This window comes from Haliotis rubra, unplaced genomic scaffold (genome assembly GCF_003918875.1).
Source record: "Haliotis rubra isolate DU_JTF1 unplaced genomic scaffold, ASM391887v1 Scf208, whole genome shotgun sequence".
In the NCBI taxonomy this organism is placed as follows: domain Eukaryota; kingdom Metazoa; phylum Mollusca; class Gastropoda; order Lepetellida; family Haliotidae; genus Haliotis; species Haliotis rubra.
The window spans coordinates 852,173-872,488 of NW_025766092.1; the positions used below are offsets into that span (position 1 = coordinate 852,173).

Consider the following 20,316-nt stretch of genomic DNA (forward strand, 5'->3'; position numbering starts at 1 on the left):
CTGTTTTCTTTGTAATTCGTCAGAGCCTCCGAGTGAAGCGCACCGTGTTTATTCAGCCATAACATTGCATTGCAAGTACCGGGAAGGCTATGCTCATTGAATCGATCAAAGCGTCGATTTTAGCAGCCCATGAATCGGTAATCAGTGTACATGAAGTTTATTGACATTGCGTGCTGTATATTGTTAAGGGACCATTCATAATTTATGGCTAGGGGGATGAAGACGATTTTAAGGGTGTGGTGGTACATGTATCACCCATTTTGTTCTGGAGTGGTAGGGGTCAGCATACATAAAATATTAAAACATTATGTATGGGTGGGGGTTTCATTCCTTCTTTTATATTGATTTTGTACATGACATGCAGGGGTTGCGTGTATTATTAGGGGGTAAATTTTAGGGGGTCATTCACATTGTATGGGCTTCTCCATAAAAATCATCATCTACTCCCTAGCCATTAATTATGAACGATCCCTTAAATGAACGAACGAAATATGCCACAGTTTCTCAGTTAGATGGCAAACCATGTGGGTGTTTATGTTTCTGTCATTGGATGATTGATTTTCTTTCGTCTTATTTTTTTGTGTGGATGTTTTTTTGTCATCATAACACAATAACAGTCAAAGTTTTATCCATATGTCACATACTGCCATTTGTTGCTTGGTTTAACAAAATATGTCACTGTCTTCAGTTAGATAGCAAACTTTGTGAGTGTTTACGCTGCCCTTTAGGAGTCTCTCAAGCCCCAACCATCAAGGAAGAATTCCAACTGCACAATATGTTCATCAATACTAGACCACCTACCTTGAGCAGCGATGTACTCCTTTGTCAGGTAATAGCCCTGGGAACATGAAAGGACAGAGTTAGTTGTGCTTCAAGAACGTCATCTCACATTTCAAGCTCTTCCAGTAAATAACAATTTTTTTGTCTTTTGCAACAATGCGGCAGGTTCTGACACAGTCCAGAACAATGCTTGTCAATCAAGTGTACTGTCAAATATTGTGAAAGAACACAACCTCATTATTGTAGTTCATTTCGGTTACGTATGCTCTGTCAAATACAAAAATATGCCAAAGGCATCGATAAGTTAAATTTGTTGACAATGTTGACAACATTTATCAGGCCAATGTCATGCTGACTTGATTTTTTTTTTTACACTGTCACATGGATGAGGACAATTATAAACAATGAAAAGTGCAAGAATGAAGTTGATGGAACAAGCTCTGCGAAACATGCCTGACCACAACCCAAGTATATACAATACATGACAAGTAACAGCCAATGTGGCAATGTTGGGGTAAAATGATTCATTTTAGCTGCAAGTGAAATGCAGTCTTGGAAGTAGAATATGCAATGTGTTTTTCCAACCTTCATCTGTTATTATCTGCATGATCACTTAGAGCATGAATGAGTGAGTGAGTTTGGTTTTACGCCACTTTTAGCAATATTGCAGCAATATCATGTCCGGGGACACCAGAATGGACTATACACGTTGTACCCATGGGGGAATCAAACCTGGGTCTTCAGTGTGATGAGCAAATGCTTTAACCACTTGACCACCCAAACACACTTGAAGCATGAAGCTGAGTATATGTTGGTAATATTTCAACAGCAACATTGCCTTATGTGTTTGGACCTCAAACAGGCACACATGTTCAACAGCATATTAACTATGACCTGAGCAATGAAACAAAAATATACGCCACAAATATAAAATATTGTTCAACTGATGAAAAAACCTTACAGCTTGTATTCATTCTTTGTTATTTGATCACCTGGGTCTCATTTCACATAATGTTCTCAGAGCCATGACAGCCGTAAGGGAATATGGTAGTTACAATCATCACAGCACTGATGGGTTCATGTGTGTGATACCACAACAGACAATACTACCCAGGAGACCATTTTGAGATGCCATGATTGGTTAGGTTCCTAGTATCCCACACTTATTGTCAGTGGCCACTAATGAGAATTGGGTGATTCAGAATGTGACATGGCTGATGGCGCAGTATTGTGTCTGGATGACACAGATCTTTGGCCATGTCAACAAACATGAGGCTGAAGCAAACATATAACGTTGGAGAATAATCAGACTGGATTATCTCCTCTGGTTCCAGTGGACATAAAAGGCACAATGGTGGTGAAAAGTATATGAATGGACCTCTAACATTGTATTGTTTAACACCCTTGATGCCAGAGGGATATATATGTCCCTTCTTTTACACCTTAGCTTTGAAGTCAAATATAATTCAACACACATCACAAATACATTTAAAAGTTTATATTCTGCAAGAAATTTTCTGAATCTTGATATCATCCAGTGTCATTTTAGTCAAAGCAAAATTGCTGAAAATGACCTCTGAAAAGTAGGTAGCTCGTAAAGGTCGCCACTTTTTACACATTATGAAATCGCCATTCACAGAGTTATTTGTGGGTTGTTTTGAAATGTAAATATCAGTTATGTACAAACACTATTACTAAGTTCAATGATAATTTTAGAATGTTGCTGATGGAAAACACACAAACACAGTCACCAAAGTCAGAATTCCACCATAGTGGATAGTGTCTTCTCGTAGGCTGGTTCTTATTACATCACATATATTCCACCCTCATCTGGGACAGTTACGTCATTGAACCCCTCATACAGTTTAGGATCACATAATGGTGCTTGTAACAAATAGCAAGAAGAAGAAATCAAGAAAATAATGTAGGTGTGAAAACAACTGCTGTGCTTGTTTAAAATGTAAGCAAACAAATATTGAATGAAGCATTGTGAGAGAGATTCATTCATCTATTAGTTGCATACACTGGATCAATACTGTTAGAATATGTATAGAAAGAGAACTGTAGCGAGCATCAGGAAGTTAAAAATATATACTGTCACAAAATCATGTACAGTGACAACAGCAATTATCAGCATTTCTCACTATTTCTCTTACCCGGTAGTTACAATGAAATAATGAACACAAATAACAATTATTTACATAAAAACTTTATGTACAAAACAATCCCGAATCAAGGAGAGGTCCCTCACAAAATCATGAGTACCAATTCCAGTGTACTAATCATTTTGGAAAAGATCAGTCCCCATTTAGTGATGTCATCAACATTGTTGTATAGGTAATTTCTTTGCGGTGAAGTTCTTTTGATTAGGAGTTAACACCACAATCCTGTCCTCCTGCTTATGGTTTAAAAATTTTGATGGATTATTTTGAATAGCTTATACATTTCAATTGCCTACATTTGCCGAGTTCAATATCATATCATACATGGATGATGGCTATGAGTTATTTTTATCTTTTAAAAGTTTTCGTTTGTTTGAACCATATTTACATAAGAAATTGACTCATTTATCATAGTACATCATATTTCAACCTTTTTATAAGTGCAAAAAGAAGAAGAAAGTAGGCATAACTGCAACATGTGTGTAGTTGATGTGTCATATTCAATATTGCTACTTTATTACCCACATGGTCAACGTATGGGTAGTTGCATACTAATTCTAACGGTTTGATTGGATAACCGATGACCTCTCAATTAGGCCATGTTGTGACGGAACTACTTGTTCATTCATAACAAACACGTGAATTCATTCATTCTACAACTTAGATGCATTGTGGGAATGTAAACATTGCGAACGTTGCCATATCGCTGTTTAATTGAGAGTCGAACTGAGACATTATAGTCGAAAAACATAAACGCAATGTTTCCACCAGTGATGTCAGCCGAGTTAAGCAACTGCAAACCAAGAAAAGGGGTGCTATACGAGGCGATGACAACTGACATGCATCTTGACGTCGGTTACCAATGGAGTTGACGAGAATGACGTAATGACGTCAATACAGTGTGACGTCATGCAAAAGTGAACTACAGAACAACATTCTTCCGCAACCTCTTTATGAAATCGGTTTCGGTTTGAAACCATAACAATAACAAAAATACGCTATTTTGTCAATTTAATGCATGTAAGACGTGGGTAATAAATAAAATACCACACTCAGTCTCATAACATTCGAATTATACGAAACTCATGACCTTCCTATGGTTTCTGACCTCGCTTTTCGCTCGGTCAGATAACATAGGAAGAACACTCATTTCATATAATTCGTATGCAATGAGACCTCGTGTAGTTGTCTCTATTTAGTTAAACAGGTGACTTAACAGCAATTACAATTAATCTTGTAAGTAAAACAGAAGAAAGTGAATCATGTTTTTATTTGTTCACATATAGGGGATATTTCATGTGTCTAGTGAAATATGATGTACCTGTTATTGAGTGACATGAAAACATAAATATTCGTGAAAATATCATGCTTTTCACAACTCTTGATGACAGATACATGAACTATTCTCTTCATTATATGCTTCCCATTTGGTTTAATCAAAGTTAAACATTATTTATAAGAGAAAATTTCATTAACAAGATCTGAACACACTGACTCAGTGTGGGTGCATAGACTGACTCACAAAAACGTTATACATGTATTGTGATGATAGAATATAAAATGTTAACTATATTTCTACAAGAATTGAATACAAAAATATAAACCATGGCAAATTGTAGAGCATTATTGTGATAGGAGCAATATTTCATTATATGATCATGAAGAGAACTGTCCAAAACAAGGTAAAGTCATATTCTGATATATGCTTTGAAATAATCATTTTGATATATATATTACTCATGTTGAATATGTGCATGTTTTGTCCATATTAACTATCTAACTGTTTATCTTTTCAGGACATTATTCAGTTGGTAAAACCAGTCATTTTATGTTCTGTCAAAAGAGTGTCAAAATTTGACTGGCAAACCAAGATTGTTCATATTTTGCATGGAAAAATATACTTAATCAACATGCCAATATCGTCTTTCTCTGACGTTGCAAAATGCATAAAAAAAGCAATGACGTCAATTAAAATGGTGTGATATTTTCTGTAAATTCATTAAATTTGAAGATAAGATAGGTACTCTGCTAATAATGCTGCAGCATTATTCATAATGCATCTACTAAAACAGGAGAATATCAGAATCGAAGAGCTAAATTATATATTAGATAGGGCCATCCATTTTGCTATTACCAGTGCCTCTTTTGTGATTTTGTATCATTTCATCACTTGTGATACTACAAAAATGTATCTGGTTACAATGTGGACCACTATACAAGAATAGTTTGGTTTACCAAAAACAAAACATTGCAAAAAATAGTGTCCTCATCCACAGCCAATTGAAATGACCTTGTGTTAAGCATACTGGAGTTATGCGCCCTTATCTTTATGCATGTTCATTTGACGCCATTGAGGAGTTTTCATCATTTATGGCAAACCCTTTTTATACTGGATGTGTAATGTCACACATAAGCATACAAGTCTATTTGATTTATTGTTGTGTCGTTCAGATATCAGGCAGTATTTTGTTTGCTCCCACTTTCCCTAAAGATGCCAAAAAATAAACTTCACAAACAGTGCCTTTTATGGTGTACAATAAAAAGTGGAGAAATTTACTGTTTTTAACAAAAAATCGGAAAACATTTAATAGTGTTTACTTTTCAAGTAAGTATATTTACTTGAATTTACACAATCAGATTTCATATTCTATAAAGCTGTGCAATTTTATATACGAAGGTAGATCAAACACAATTCTTGCACAATTTTCACTTTTCAAATGTTATGAAAATGTGAGTCAGTAAAAAGCTTGGCAACCAGGGGGTCATAAATGACATAAAAATATTTCTTATATCTTATTCCTTGTCATGGAGAGCTTGAGATTTATTCTTCACTGATTGAGACTCCATATCTTCTACTTTACAAAGTGCATCATGAAGTCATAATACAGGTGTGTGTTAGTATTAATACCTCACTGTTTCACTCATTCCAGTTCACTGTAAATATCATGACACTGTGATTCACTGATGTCATGACACTATGATTGAAGGACATCATGACACTGTCATTCACTGACATCATGACATTGTCATTCACTGACATCATGACACTGTGATTCACTGACATCATGACACTGTGATTCACTGACATCATGACACTGTCATTCACTGACATGACACCGTGATTGACTGACATCATGACACCGTGACATTCACTGACATCATGACACTGTCATTCACTGACATCATGACACTGTCATTCACTGACATCATGACACTGTGATTCACTGACATCATGACACTGTCATTCACTGACATCATGACACTGTCATTCACTGACATCATGACACTGTCATTCACTGACATCATTCACACATGACACTGTGATTCACTGACATCATGACACCATGATTCACTGACATCATGACACTGACACTGTCATTCACTGACATCATGACACTGATATCCTGTGACACATCATTGACTGACATCATGACACTGTCATTCACTGACATCATGACACTGTCATTCACTGACATCATGACACCGATGATTCACTGACATCATGACACTGTGATTCACTGACATCATGACACCGTCATTCACTGACATCATGACACCGTGATTCACTGACATCATGACACCGTCATTCACTGACACTGACATCATGACACATGATACCGTCATTCACTGACATCATGACACCGTGTCATTCACGACATCATGACACTGTCATTCACTGAGATTCACTGACATCATGACACCGTGATTCACTGACATCATGACACCGTGATTCACTGATATCATCACACCGTGATTCACTGATGTCATGACACTGTGAACTGAAGCACATATAAAGGCTTATGGGGTTGTAACATTAATATCCCATGAGAAATATTATTTTCAGGGTAAGATAGTTTCAGACAATACAAATCAATACACATTGATTGGAATGTGAAGAGAATCTATATCTATCAATACGATACAAGATAAGATCAAATGCATTGAGACATTAATTGATTATCAAGGGATTGATTTTCCTTCATGCTTGTTTACAGAGATGAAAAATTAATGTGTCAACATTTGTATGAAATGACTTGGAAACATGTTATGCGACTTATTTTGTTATTTCATCCAGTAGGTGAGTGTCATTATCGACTTGGAATATGCCTCAATATGTGTGACAGTATGTCGTCTCAATGTAAAAACATGGCCACCACTGGCATCAGCACAGCACAAACAGTATAGTCCTATTTAGCTGCAGGATTAATTGGCTGTTGCATCACATGTTCCTGACCTTGATAATCTAGACAATATAATTATATCTTTGCATAAACAAGTTCTAAAGAGAAGAGCATTTTGATTGGTTATATATATATATAGGTCATATATATAGTTATACCGATAACAAAATTGGGAATATCATTATCTATATCAGGTATTTCCAAAATACGAAAAAATCAATAATGGTGAAGCTGGGTCATATATAATATATTCCATAGATTTTCAGTTTCAAGTACTTTCAGCTATGGCTGGATGATCAGTAAGAAGAAAGAATAATTAATAAGAGTTGCTATATCCTTAGAAGATCGTTATTCACAGATTTATTAAAACTGTTATATTACAGACTGTAATTCAACATTTTATGAACATTCATTGATCTTTTCATCAAAACAATCTGTCCATGTAGAATCAGCCAGTTGTATTGGAAAGGTCCGTACTTATAAAGGATTACTTTAGAATTTATTTAGCAGCCAGAATCACTATCCAAGTCGCTAATGCTTCATAAAAACTGTGCACCCTGCACGGACCTGAAAGATGCAGCAGGTAACTTAAGATGTTGCCCATTAGCAAAATGTACGAAACTCTCCTACGAGTGATATGGTTGACTAGTTGAGTTGTGTGGCAATAGACGTATAGGTAATATATCATAGACTTCCTGTTCACTTCATGCAACAGTCTTGTAAACAGGATATTGGATAGCAGCATGATTGCAGTACAACATCGGCCATCAGGGATTAGTCCCAGTCTGCTATGAAATATCACCACTCACACACCGCTAACATGCTTTATGAAATCCGAGATGAATTTGTCCAAAAACATACAAGATTGATTTTCTGCTCTGTCGATAATGAGAATTTGATTCCTGCTCTATTTTTACAAATATTTAGGAAAATAAACAATCATTTGATCCTGTAAGTGATACGTCTGTGCGTTCACGTGCCTTTTATTTCAACGAGTTACCTAGTTTCTCAAAGGAATTCCAACACACGCTACGGAAACGTGAATAAAAGGGCTATTAAAAAGCAGGGTGCAGTTTCAAACAACATTAGGTTTTACATGCAAAGTGTTCCAGCAACAAAGTATCTCAAATGACAATTGCAAATTGTGGAATCTGTATTTTTAATAAATCAGAAAAGGCTGTTATACTCACGTCAATGAAACTTGAGTTGATGTAGTCATTTTTAATATGAGGCGGTAAATCCCACAGTATCACTCGGCTGTGGTCGTCTGGCAACAAAAGAAAGATAACACTACATTATACTCCAGGATGCAAAATGCAACACTTTTATGTCTGCCAGTGAGAGTAGGAATATCACTTTTTGGGAGTAATCATTTTTAGGAAGGGTTGTAATTTTTTTCAATGCCAGAATATCCATTTTATAATACGAAATAAACAGACACTTTATTTAGTAAAAATTATTCTTGCACATTTTTTAAATATCTACTTATCTTCAGGGCCTAGATTTTCAAAGCTCTCTTAGTGCTAAGATAGTCATAAGTTAATGTTAATGTATGCACTTACGACTATCTTAGCGCTAATAGAGCTTCGTAAATCTAGGCCCTGGCCTGTATTTTTTGTTTTCAAAACTTTCCCTCACAGACAGTTACAGAAACATGCGCTGAGGCAGGAGTGTTATGTAACATACATTTTATTGATTAGCTACTTTGCTGTTAATCAAAGATATGATTGCTAATTCAGAAATTGTCACAAAAAGATGTTTCAGTAGCGGCTTACAGTGTTAATTAGTTTTGCATAAACATCTTGCTTTAGGAAAATAGTATTTTAGATTGAGATAGTCACATGAAGTAAGAAGAAAATGGCAGCATTTTCTAAATAAATGATGAGTGACAATGGCGTGAGCTGTCGTATTTATGGAACACTACATCCCCCGAAGCTGCTAAAACTAAAGGGAAGAGGTTCACATAACAGGAGATCAAATATAAAAAATAAAAGTATTTGAATGTCCTTTTGCATTTGGATTTACATCAAGTTATTAGTTGGAATATACAGCAATGAAACACCTTCTCAACTTCAGGGTAAGCATAAGTGTAAAACTGGAAGAAAAATAACAACGGTTTTGAGAATAAACAATAATTGTATATAAATTACTAGGTTTCTTGTTTTGTGTGCAAATCATCAACTTCAGATAAGCTGATCCACAGTCCAAGACACAATTGCAGAGGGACTTGGGGTTGAATACAGTCTTCATTTTACATTTAGTTACTACCTGCTGTACGAATATTCAAACAGTAATTCCTGCATGTGAACACCTAGTTTGATAGGCAGTGAGAAGTGCTGTACAATGAAATATGAAGCAAATGGATGACAATTGTTAGCTGTGAATAAGCTCGAAAGCTCATCAAAAAGACACACAAAAACTTGCATCCCACACTCAGTCTCTCTGTATTGTGATACAGTAAAATCAATAATACCGGTAATATTAGGACAACAGTTCAAATTTACAAGATCATTAGATTAGTTGAAGGAAATATGTATCATATTTCATTCATCAACAATATTATTTTCCATGCATGATTGTTGATAACATTTCATCACAACAACAGGACATTTTCTGACTGATTAGTCTGTATGAATAAAAGATGGAAGATAATCATTTGTGCGCTTCTTGGGGAATTCCCGTGTCAGTAACTCAATCTAAGGACTCTCTTTACAGCAGGTCTCACCTCAGTGTCATGTGTGGCTACAACACTATTGGGTCTGCTGCCCTGATTCACTGTCAATACAAACCATGAGATATTGTCCACACACTCCCTGACAGATTGTCCACAAACTTCCTGACAGATTGTCCATACACTCCCTGATGGATTGTCCATACACTCCCTGACAGATTGTCCATATACTCCCTGGCATATTGTCCACACACTCCCTGACATATTGTCCACACACTCTGAAATTATATAATTGTCAACACACGCTTACATATTGTTCATACACTCCCTGACATATTGTCCACACATTCCCTGACATATTGTCCACACACTCTGAAATTATATAATTGTCAACACACACTGATATATTGTTCATACACTCCCTGACATATTGTCCATACACTCTGACATATTGTCCACACACTCCCTGACATATTGTCCATACACTCTGACATATTGTCCACACACTCCCTGACATATTGTCCACAAACTCCCTGACATATTGTATATACACTCCCTGACAGATTGTTCACACACAATCTGAAAATATATAATTGTCCATGCACACCCTGACATATTGTCCACAATCTCCCTGACAGATTGTCCACACACACTCTGAAATTATATAATTGTCAACACTCTCTGACATATTGTCCATACACTCTCTGACATATTGTCCACACACTCCCTGACAGATTGTCCACACACACTCTGAAATTATATAATTGTCAACACTCTCTGACATATTGTCGACCCTCCGTGACATCTTGTCCATACACTCTCTGACATATTGTCCTTACACACCCTGAAATATTGTCCACATGCTCCTTGACATATTGTCCATACACTCTCTGACATATTGTCCATGCACACCCTGACATATTGTCCATATGCTCCCTGACATTTTGTCCATACGCTCCCTGACATTTTGTCCATGAGCTCCCTGACATATTGTCCATACACTCCCTGACATTTTGTCCATACGCTCCCTGACATTTTGTCCATACACTCCCTGACATTTTGTCCATACACTCCCTGACATATTGTCCATGCGCTCCCTGACATATTGTCCATACTCCCTGACATTTTGTCCATACGCTCCCTGACATTTTGTCCATACACTCCCTGACATTTTGTCCATACACTCCCTGACATATTGTCCATACGCTCCCTGACATATTGTCCATACGCTCCCTGACATTTTGTCCATACGCTCCCTGACATTTTGTCCATACACTCCCTGACATATTGTCCAGACACTTTCTGACATATTGTCCATGCACACCCTGACATATTGTCCATACACTCCCTGACATTTTGTCCATACGCTCACTGACATTTGTCCATAAGCTCCCTGACAATATCATCCTTACACATTGTGACATATTGTCCAAATACTCCCTGACATGTTGTCCATATACAACCTGTCATATTGTTGCTGCACACCCAATTGTGGAGACCGATGATCATTCTGTTGATCTCTGGATTGTCTGATCCAGACCCAATTATTTACAGACTGCCGCCATAACAGCCTGACATAAAGCTTGTATAGGACTACGTCCTGTCCAAGTACACGTACACAGTAACAGTATTGCTGAGTGTTATGTTCAACAACAAACAAACAAGCCTGAAGGTTGTACTTTACCAGAGTGTTTAATATTTATATTCTAAGTGCAGTCTGTTCAGTATCAACAACAAACAAACAAAGCTGAAGGTTGTACTTTACCAGAGTGTTTAATATTTATATTCTAAGTGCAGTCTGTTCAGTATCAACAACAAACAAACAAAGCTGAAGGTTGTACTTTACCAGAGTGTTTAATATTTATATTCTAAGTGCAGTCTGTTCAGTATCAACAACAAACAAACAAAGCTGAAGGTTGTACTTTTACCAGAGTGTTTAATATTTATATTCTAAGTGCAGTCTGTTCAGTATCAACAACAAACAAACAAAGCTGAAGGTTGTACTTTACCAGAGTGTTTAATATTTATATTCTAAGTGCAGTCTGTTCAGTATCAACAACAAACAAACAAAGCTGAAGGTTGTACTTTACCAGAGTGTTTAATATTTATATTCTAAGTGCAGTCTGTTCAGTATCAACAACAAACAAACAAAGCTGAAGGTTGTACTTTACCAGAGTGTTTAATATTTATATTCTAAGTGCAGTCTGTTCAGTATCAACAACAAACAAACAAAGCTGAAGGTTGTACTTTACCAGAGTGTTTAATATTTATATTCTAAGTGCAGTCTGTTCAGTATCAACAACAAACAAACAAAGCTGAAGGTTGTACTTTACCAGAGTGTTTAATATTTATATTCTAAGTGCAGTCTGTTCAGTATCAACAACAAACAAACAAAGCTGAAGGTTGTACTTTTACCAGAGTGTTTAATATTTATATTCTAAGTGCAGTCTGTTCAGTATCAACAACAAACAAACAAAGCTGAAGGTTGTACTTTACCAGAGTGTTTAATATTTATATTCTAAGTGCAGTCTGTTCAGTATCAACAACAAACAAACTAAGCTGAAGGTTGTACTTTACCAGAGTGTTTAATATTTATATTCTAAGTGCAATCTGTTCAGTATCAACCCATCTCTTTCACTATCACTTTCTTCAGTCAGTTTACTTATGAGGTTCCACTAAATCACTAGAGTCAATAGAGCTGCACTGATGCTAATATGAAAAGTGTTACAAATGGACTCCAAGTCAAATAATACCACAGGTGTCTGGAATATACAATCTTATTACAAGAAGTATCAATAGCACTGGTGTCCGAAATGCACAATCTTATTACAAGATATATTAATATGACAGGTGTCTGAAATGCACAACCTTTTTTTCTTGATCTGTTAATACCACAGGTGTCAGAAATGCATTGTTGACAATATATTCACTAAAATGACAAAACTCAAAGGAGTACGGAGAGTCTTATCATAAGCATATGTTACAAAATCTTTAGTCACAGAATTCTGTAATTTAAAAGGCTGATTCCATATTTCCTCAATGCAAACTGAAGTCTTGTTAAATAAAATGCAACTCAGACGTACTCCTACAGATCTGTTGGTGAATATATTATAGCTGAAATTTTCTTAAGGCAGTGATTAGCAGAAATAGTATCTGAAACTATTTTTGCACCAGAAATAATATATTTCAATATATGTTTCTGGAATTAATATAAGTATAAGCCTTGAACGTTTTTTCACCCACACAACAATTTAATGAACCAGTCTGTTTCAGGATGTCTGCCATTTTGATTATGAAAATAATATGTTGACACACAACTGGCAAACTACATCAAACATGACCTTTTGTGAGTTACAGTATGTCACATAATGTTTTATATGTATCTATTCCCCTACCTACAAGTATGTTTAAAGCTAATCTCTTCTTGGTAACTTTAAATTTCAGTAAGTTGGTACGATCTGCTAAATTAATTTGACCAATATTGAAATGAAATTTTGAATGAAATTAATAAAACATAATGAAAATGAAATGAAATGAAATCACAAACATAAGGTCAGATTACTGTGGATGCTTTTTATAACCAGATAGTGTATCTGTTTCTTCCTGTTTGTTTATGAATATTCCACCTACAAGATGGCGGTCTATAAAATATCCTGTCTGGACCAGACATTCACCAGGCAGTATCGTAACAGGAGTACCTTGCTAATTTCAGTACAGATTCATTGACATTCTGGTGCTATGTGCTTGCGGTAATGTCATTAAGCTACGGGAAACAGTTAAATTTTATCACCTACATGTATTATGCAAAAACACCTCGACACAAGGTGTATACAAAACAAAACTCAAAACTCCCCAACTTCCATCTGCAATGATCATACGACGAAGAGAAATAAATCAATTATCTTACATGTGTAATATGATCCCCTGAGCAAATAATAACTCGTCATCCATTAACCAAACTATCTTGAAACAGTTATTGATGGCTTAATCTTTTAAATAATACATTCGTGAAACCAAAGTGTGTGCGTTAGTTCTACAGAAGGATTACCAATACAAACTTAAAAATTCATTATAATTCACAGAAAAGGAGTCTTATTCTTCAACCAACAGCAAGTGTCCATGGATCAAGTATTAGTTAATAAAACGTAATAATTCCACTGGATCAACTACAATATTTAAAGAATACAGGGTATTTTGGCAGTAATCCAAGAATAAGCCCAATTGACCAAATTTTGGAAGCAATATTTTTATTAAAATATCTCCTTGTTTATATTCTTAACTTTTCCTAACATTTTCCATATCTAAAAAGAGAGAGTTGATGTGACTAAATGCTGTTTAAATGACAATTATCAAAAGATCAGCAATACTGAAGCAATACAATATTTGGCCACTTATATAACACTGAACTCCATGCTGCAGGGACCTGCTCTAAGCGCATACAACATGGTGGACATTATTACCCTGGAAAATCCAATATGTAAATGTTTGGTCTAAACTAAACAAACCAGTGATTGATAACATGAGCATGTGCGGCTGCATTACTAGTCCAGACTAATCCCAGTTTTATAGTACCAGCCCACTGAGACACCATGCTGTTGGGCAAAATGGATTCGGCTCTCAGACCCAGTGTACCGCCTCTGACTAGTCCTTGTTTTAAGAGTTCATGTAGATCACCAGCCAGATAAACAACTTCTATTTTATCTGTTATGTTATCTGGCCACTGGCTGTCATAATTCTTAGTTACTTTGTCATCCAGTGTTTGAAGACAATACAATGTGTCTTAATGATGCCCCTCAAAGCCAATACAGTGTATAATGATAGCAGTATTCATGTCCATAATTGTTATGAAATTCTTGTGTTCGTAATTTGACATACATTGTACACAGATAGATTAGAGTGTAAATGACGCTCGTGAGACAGACTGCCAAGTCTAGCTAATAGCATGCCATCAGTAATTTCCTCTACCCAGGAGGTAATAAATTCAAGCAAATTACACCCTCGAGATTTGGACCTATGTGGAACTCAGTGATGGAGACCATGTGTATCAAACAATGTCAGATACAACTTACTGGGTGCCATTGTACAAAACAACCTTAGCGCTAATACTATCGTAAGTCTGTATTAAGGTAATTTGGGGTTACAATCACCTTAGCATTAAGATCTCTTAGTATAATGGCATCCTAATAAACAGCTTCACATTCCAACCTGGACACACTTTGGACATCAACAGAAACGGTTCCGCACAGCTATATGATGACGTGAGCTGACGTAGGTGAATGGTTAAGCTTGAGTAAAGCTGATTGGAGTATTGTTTCAGCTAATTAATATCTCTGTGGCATGAAAGTTGCAGTGGATATGCTGGGGTTAGTACATTTACTCAAGGTGTCCTGTATCACTTGTATACATTCACTGGAACAGTAATCTTTATGTATCACAACACATTTGGAAACATGCATATTGGATTTTTTTAAATTATGAATATTTTCACCTTTCACTGATTCCTGTGATTGAGAAAATTAAGCTATTAAAGACCAGCTTACAGTATATAATGTGTCACTCATGCCTTGTGTTGAGACCATATGGAAGATAAAGACGACAAACCTTTATGGATGATCAACTTCTTTATTTTCACAATAGCTATTGTGAAAATAAAGTTGAACTTCCATAAAGGCTTGTAATCTCTATACCACCAACTTCTAGAATGCCACTCAAACAAATCATAAGGAAAATGTGAGGTCCGATCTATTTCCAACAAAGTCATTTGGGTTATATTTATTCAGTTTATCCAATTTAGAAGTTAAATAACACATGCCATGGCGCAAGGTATGTATAACAAACGAATTTTTTTTTGCAATAAATAGCAAAAAGTCAGGCCAATACCTGTCTCTACTCTTGACGTTTCTTTAGACAAAATGACATGGATTCATTATTCACAGGTACCAATCATTAAGCCACAATTGACAAACTAAGTTCTTAAATATAAACATAGTCAGACTCTCCTGTCATTTTCATTTATCAATCCCATTATCTAAAACAAAACACTAAAATATGTCAGTGTCTCTTTGAAGGTCAGTAATGTGTTCAGAAACGAACATTATTTTTTGCAGAATGGTGTTTGTACCAAATATTTGGTTGCTCGTTTGTTGTTGAACGTGAACTGAATTCCAGCTATATGACAGCACTGTACAAATAACCAAGTCTGGTCCAGACGATCCAGTGACTGACATCATGAGCAGTGGTCTATGCAGTTGGGATACGGAGACATGCATCAAGCAAGGGACAGATAGCCTGACCACCCGATCTGATATGTCAGAGGTTGCTGAAGGCCAGTTCTGTCACGGATCTTCACATGTCTATACCCAATGTCCCAAGGTTGATATACAGGAAATTCGAAAGGTCGAACATCATTCTCTATATATTGGTTAAAGTTTTGGATACCAGATATAATTAACATAAAAACAAAATAGTCTTTCTGTATACATTTCATTCAAGAGAAATGGATTCCGAAACAACACCTTTTATCCAAAGCTGAAACTTTTCATGACGTGTCAACCCATTTCCCTGAGGATGAAAACAGAATTACCGGCCCGAGAGGGCAGCTGCAGACACCACACTGTACAGATAGTGATGGATTAAAACCATCGCTTAATGTCTTTCTATTACCCCATTATCACCTTGATACATGCTGTTTGTTTCCCGTCAACCCAATCAGTTGGTTGCGGAAACATTTACCGCATTACAGTCAGACAAAACCTGTTTCCGTGGTGTGTATCCAAGTAGTATATCCATATCACAGATAAGCAATGTAATTATATGGAAGGTAGCCTGAAAATTCAGGGTCCAGTGTTTCAGTGCCTTTTTATATATTTAAAGTTGATTAGAACAGTATTTCAGTTATTTCAAGTTGTGCCAGTATGAGGGGTGAGGAATGCCCAAAGTAACATATTTAACACATTTTTGTAAATATTTTGAAACCTACAAGCCTTTTTATGCTGCTGATAAACCAGGAATCAAAATTAGGAGGGACCTGGATTCAAACTCACAAGCAAAGGATCCAGGATGATAAAGGGAAGCAACTCTGTACATGAACATCGACTTAGAAGTTATCAGAACCCAAGATAATGCTGAGAAGGCCAATGAAGTGAGCAGTTTGTAAAATAACATCCTTTTTTGTTATAAATGTCACAAGAGTGAGTGAGTTTAGTTTTTAGCAATATTCCAGCAATATCATGGCGGGGGACACCAGAAATGAGCTTTACACATTGTACCCGTGTGGAGAATTAAAACCTGGTCTTCGGCGTGACGAGTGAACGCTTTATCCACTTAGCTACCACATTACTCCACAAATGTCACAAGAATCATTTGACATTCATAGACACAGTTGGTGAGGAAGGGTATTATTATTGGACAAGTTTGTATAGTGCCCTTAAAAAAAGTAAACTCATTCAATTTAATTTGAACAAATAATTATCAAGGATATATCATTTTACAAATGGTTGTTCAGCATGAGCAGCCATGTTGTTTTTCTTGCCAAGGCTTGAAATGAAATACTACAGGAAATTTGGGTTGGGGAAGTGCACAATTCCGAACACAGTATACAGTATCTAAAGGTTACTTATAACACTCGTTCATGCATGCAGCATCACTATATCAAGTATCTGTATACACTACGTTACTCCATCATCCATTTCATATGGTGTAGTTGCAATCACAGGGGCGTGTCATGCTTAGAAACAGCGTTAGAAAGACATATAGGTATATAGACCCTACCCTATGAACCCCCTGACGATCACATGAAGGTCACAAAAAGTGCTAAAAACAACTACCTGTATGTAAATATTGAACTGTTCTTCAGTGTTGTGAATTTGATTTTTTTCTTCTAAGAATGAAATTTGTTTAACAGGATTCGTCAATAGAATTTACAATATACATTTACATTGATTGGCAAGATAAACATTATATCAATTTACTTAGAGAAAGTGTTCCTGTTGATTTAAGGAAGACAGTCCTGAAACCAGTCCAAATGCAGATATTGACAATATATATTCAATGAATTATGATTGAAACAGACAGCAAAAAGAAACATGATAAAATCAATGTTTTGGTGCAAGGAAGTACATCAATGTAATCCAATTAATCAATACAATTTTAAAAGTACCTTTTACATGGCAAATACATCTTATAAAATATGCATGGTGTAAAACCCATGCAAATCTATTGCCTGTCCAATCCAAAAACAATATGCATCATCTATATATTATTGAGCATAAAATAGAGTCTTGCATTAACAGAATAAAAACCTAATCTGCTCTGTTGATACTTTCTGTAGAATTTTACCAATATTTTTTGCTGAAAATTTAATGGCATTAATCAGCTAAGGACTATTGTAATGCATTAAACTCCATGGTTCCATTTGTATTTATGGTTCTTAGTGCCAAATAGCTGCAAACCACACAACTAGTAATTGTGTAAGGCCTGTTCATTCACACAACATCTACCAGGGACATCGTGTAACCTACACTAATGGAGCATCTGGGATATTTGACCCAGTATTATTCATGTATTTTTATTATTGGATATTTATATAGTGCACATATCCACGCACTAGTACCGGTACATGTTCAAGGCGCTGGTATTTTTACCACATCAAGTAATGGTATTATGCCTGTTAATTCACACTACATCTACAAGGGATATCGTGTAACCTACAGTGATGATATAGCTGAGACACTACTCTCATGAATTAGTCTGAGGTCTGTACTTACAATATCTACCAGGGACATCGTGTAACCTACAGTGATGATATAGCTGAGACACTACTCTCATGAATTAGTCTGAGGTCTGTACTTACAATATCTACCAGGGACATCGTGTAACCTACAGTGATGATATAGCTGAGACACTACTCTCATGAATTAGTCTGAGGTCTGTACTTACAATATCTACCAGGGACATCGTGTAACCTACAGTGATGATATAGCTGAGACACTACTCTCATGAATTAGTCTGAGGTCTGTACTTACAATATCTACCAGGGACATCATGTAACCACAGACTGACTAGCTTGGATATTTGGCTAGCCCAACAAATGCTGACATGAAAAATCTGAGGTCTGCACATTCAAATTACATCTTAGCAGAATACCATGAGATCGAGATAGTATAACTGGGACATCTGGCTGGTCAAACAAACACCCACATGAAATAATCTGAGGCCTGTAGATTCCCACTACAGAACACTGTGAGATGGAGACCGTGAAGTGGGGATACTTGGCTGATCAGACAGACACAACGCACAGATCAATCAGACACAATCAGACTTGCCATCAGTGTTAACTACAGGGGTTAAAGAGGTGTTATACTCAGTGTCTTCACTCTCTTGTGGGTTCATATGGTTTAAGTAACAGACAATATGTTCCAGAAGCCATTTGTATGATGCAATAGTAATTGATGTTGAGATGCATCTTTCACTGACAGTCCCAGAAATGTAATTACCAAACACAATGAATACCCATTTTCTACAGACCAGTAATCATTCACCAGGTGATAATCAATTTATTCTGAATGTATCAGTTTACAAACATAATTATAGATAAATACAGACTTATAATTTGTGCTACTGTATAATTAAATTGACTTTTTAATTGCTTAAAAATATTATTACTAATACATATTTTCATGAGAGTCATTTAACATGTAAAGGGTAATTATTCCCAGTAAGGCCAGACCAATTTTATTTCTTGTTTTACGGATTTTTGTCCTCAGAAGACCTAAAGGCAGGAGGGAATAAAAATAAAAATAAAATCACCAGTCAAAGTAATATTCCTTCTAAATACTAAAAGTATTTTACATTTGGCAATGTATGAAGTGCATAAATGGGGCAAAATACAATTTTAAAAAAATGTTCTTGTCAGTTTACATTTTTGGCCAATAAAAACATTAGGATTTTATTTTTTGAGTGGGGAAAATTATTTTATATTTTTTTCTTATTTTTGAAAAAGTATGACTGGCAGATCCGTAAAACAAGAAATAAAATTGGTCTGGCCTAATAAAAACATTTAAACAGTTGTTTTATCATGCGTGTACATCTTGTATTTGTGTTTACATGTTGGAAATCAATATATTTGCTTAATGGTTTAAGTTGTACTCAACAATATTTCTGCAATATGACAATGAGTAAATACAACCTGAACCAGACAATCTGGTGATTGATACTGTAAGGATCCAACAGCCGAGGTACAATGGCATTCAATCACACCAAGTTATTAACCTGACCACCAGATCAATAAACTTGTTTGTGACAACCATCACAGGCTGTGGGTGACTATTCTAACCTGGACTCCCATTAGGAGGATTTCATATAGAGGCCATAGTGTTTCATTGTGTGGACCATGGACGTATTCAGGTTAGAATTTGTAGATGAAGGACAAAAAACTACTACAAAACAAGGCAGCAGTATAACTGTAATCTATATCAATTGGACCAGAAATAACATAAACACTGATTCCAATAAAACACATGAT

At 35.9% G+C, this 20,316-nt stretch overlaps 1 pseudogene; it reads right to left on the bottom strand.

Annotated features, from left to right (window-relative positions):
• The window catches only part of LOC124276329, a 97,533-nt pseudogene that overhangs the window by 40,053 nt on the left and 37,164 nt on the right, over window positions 1-20,316 (bottom strand).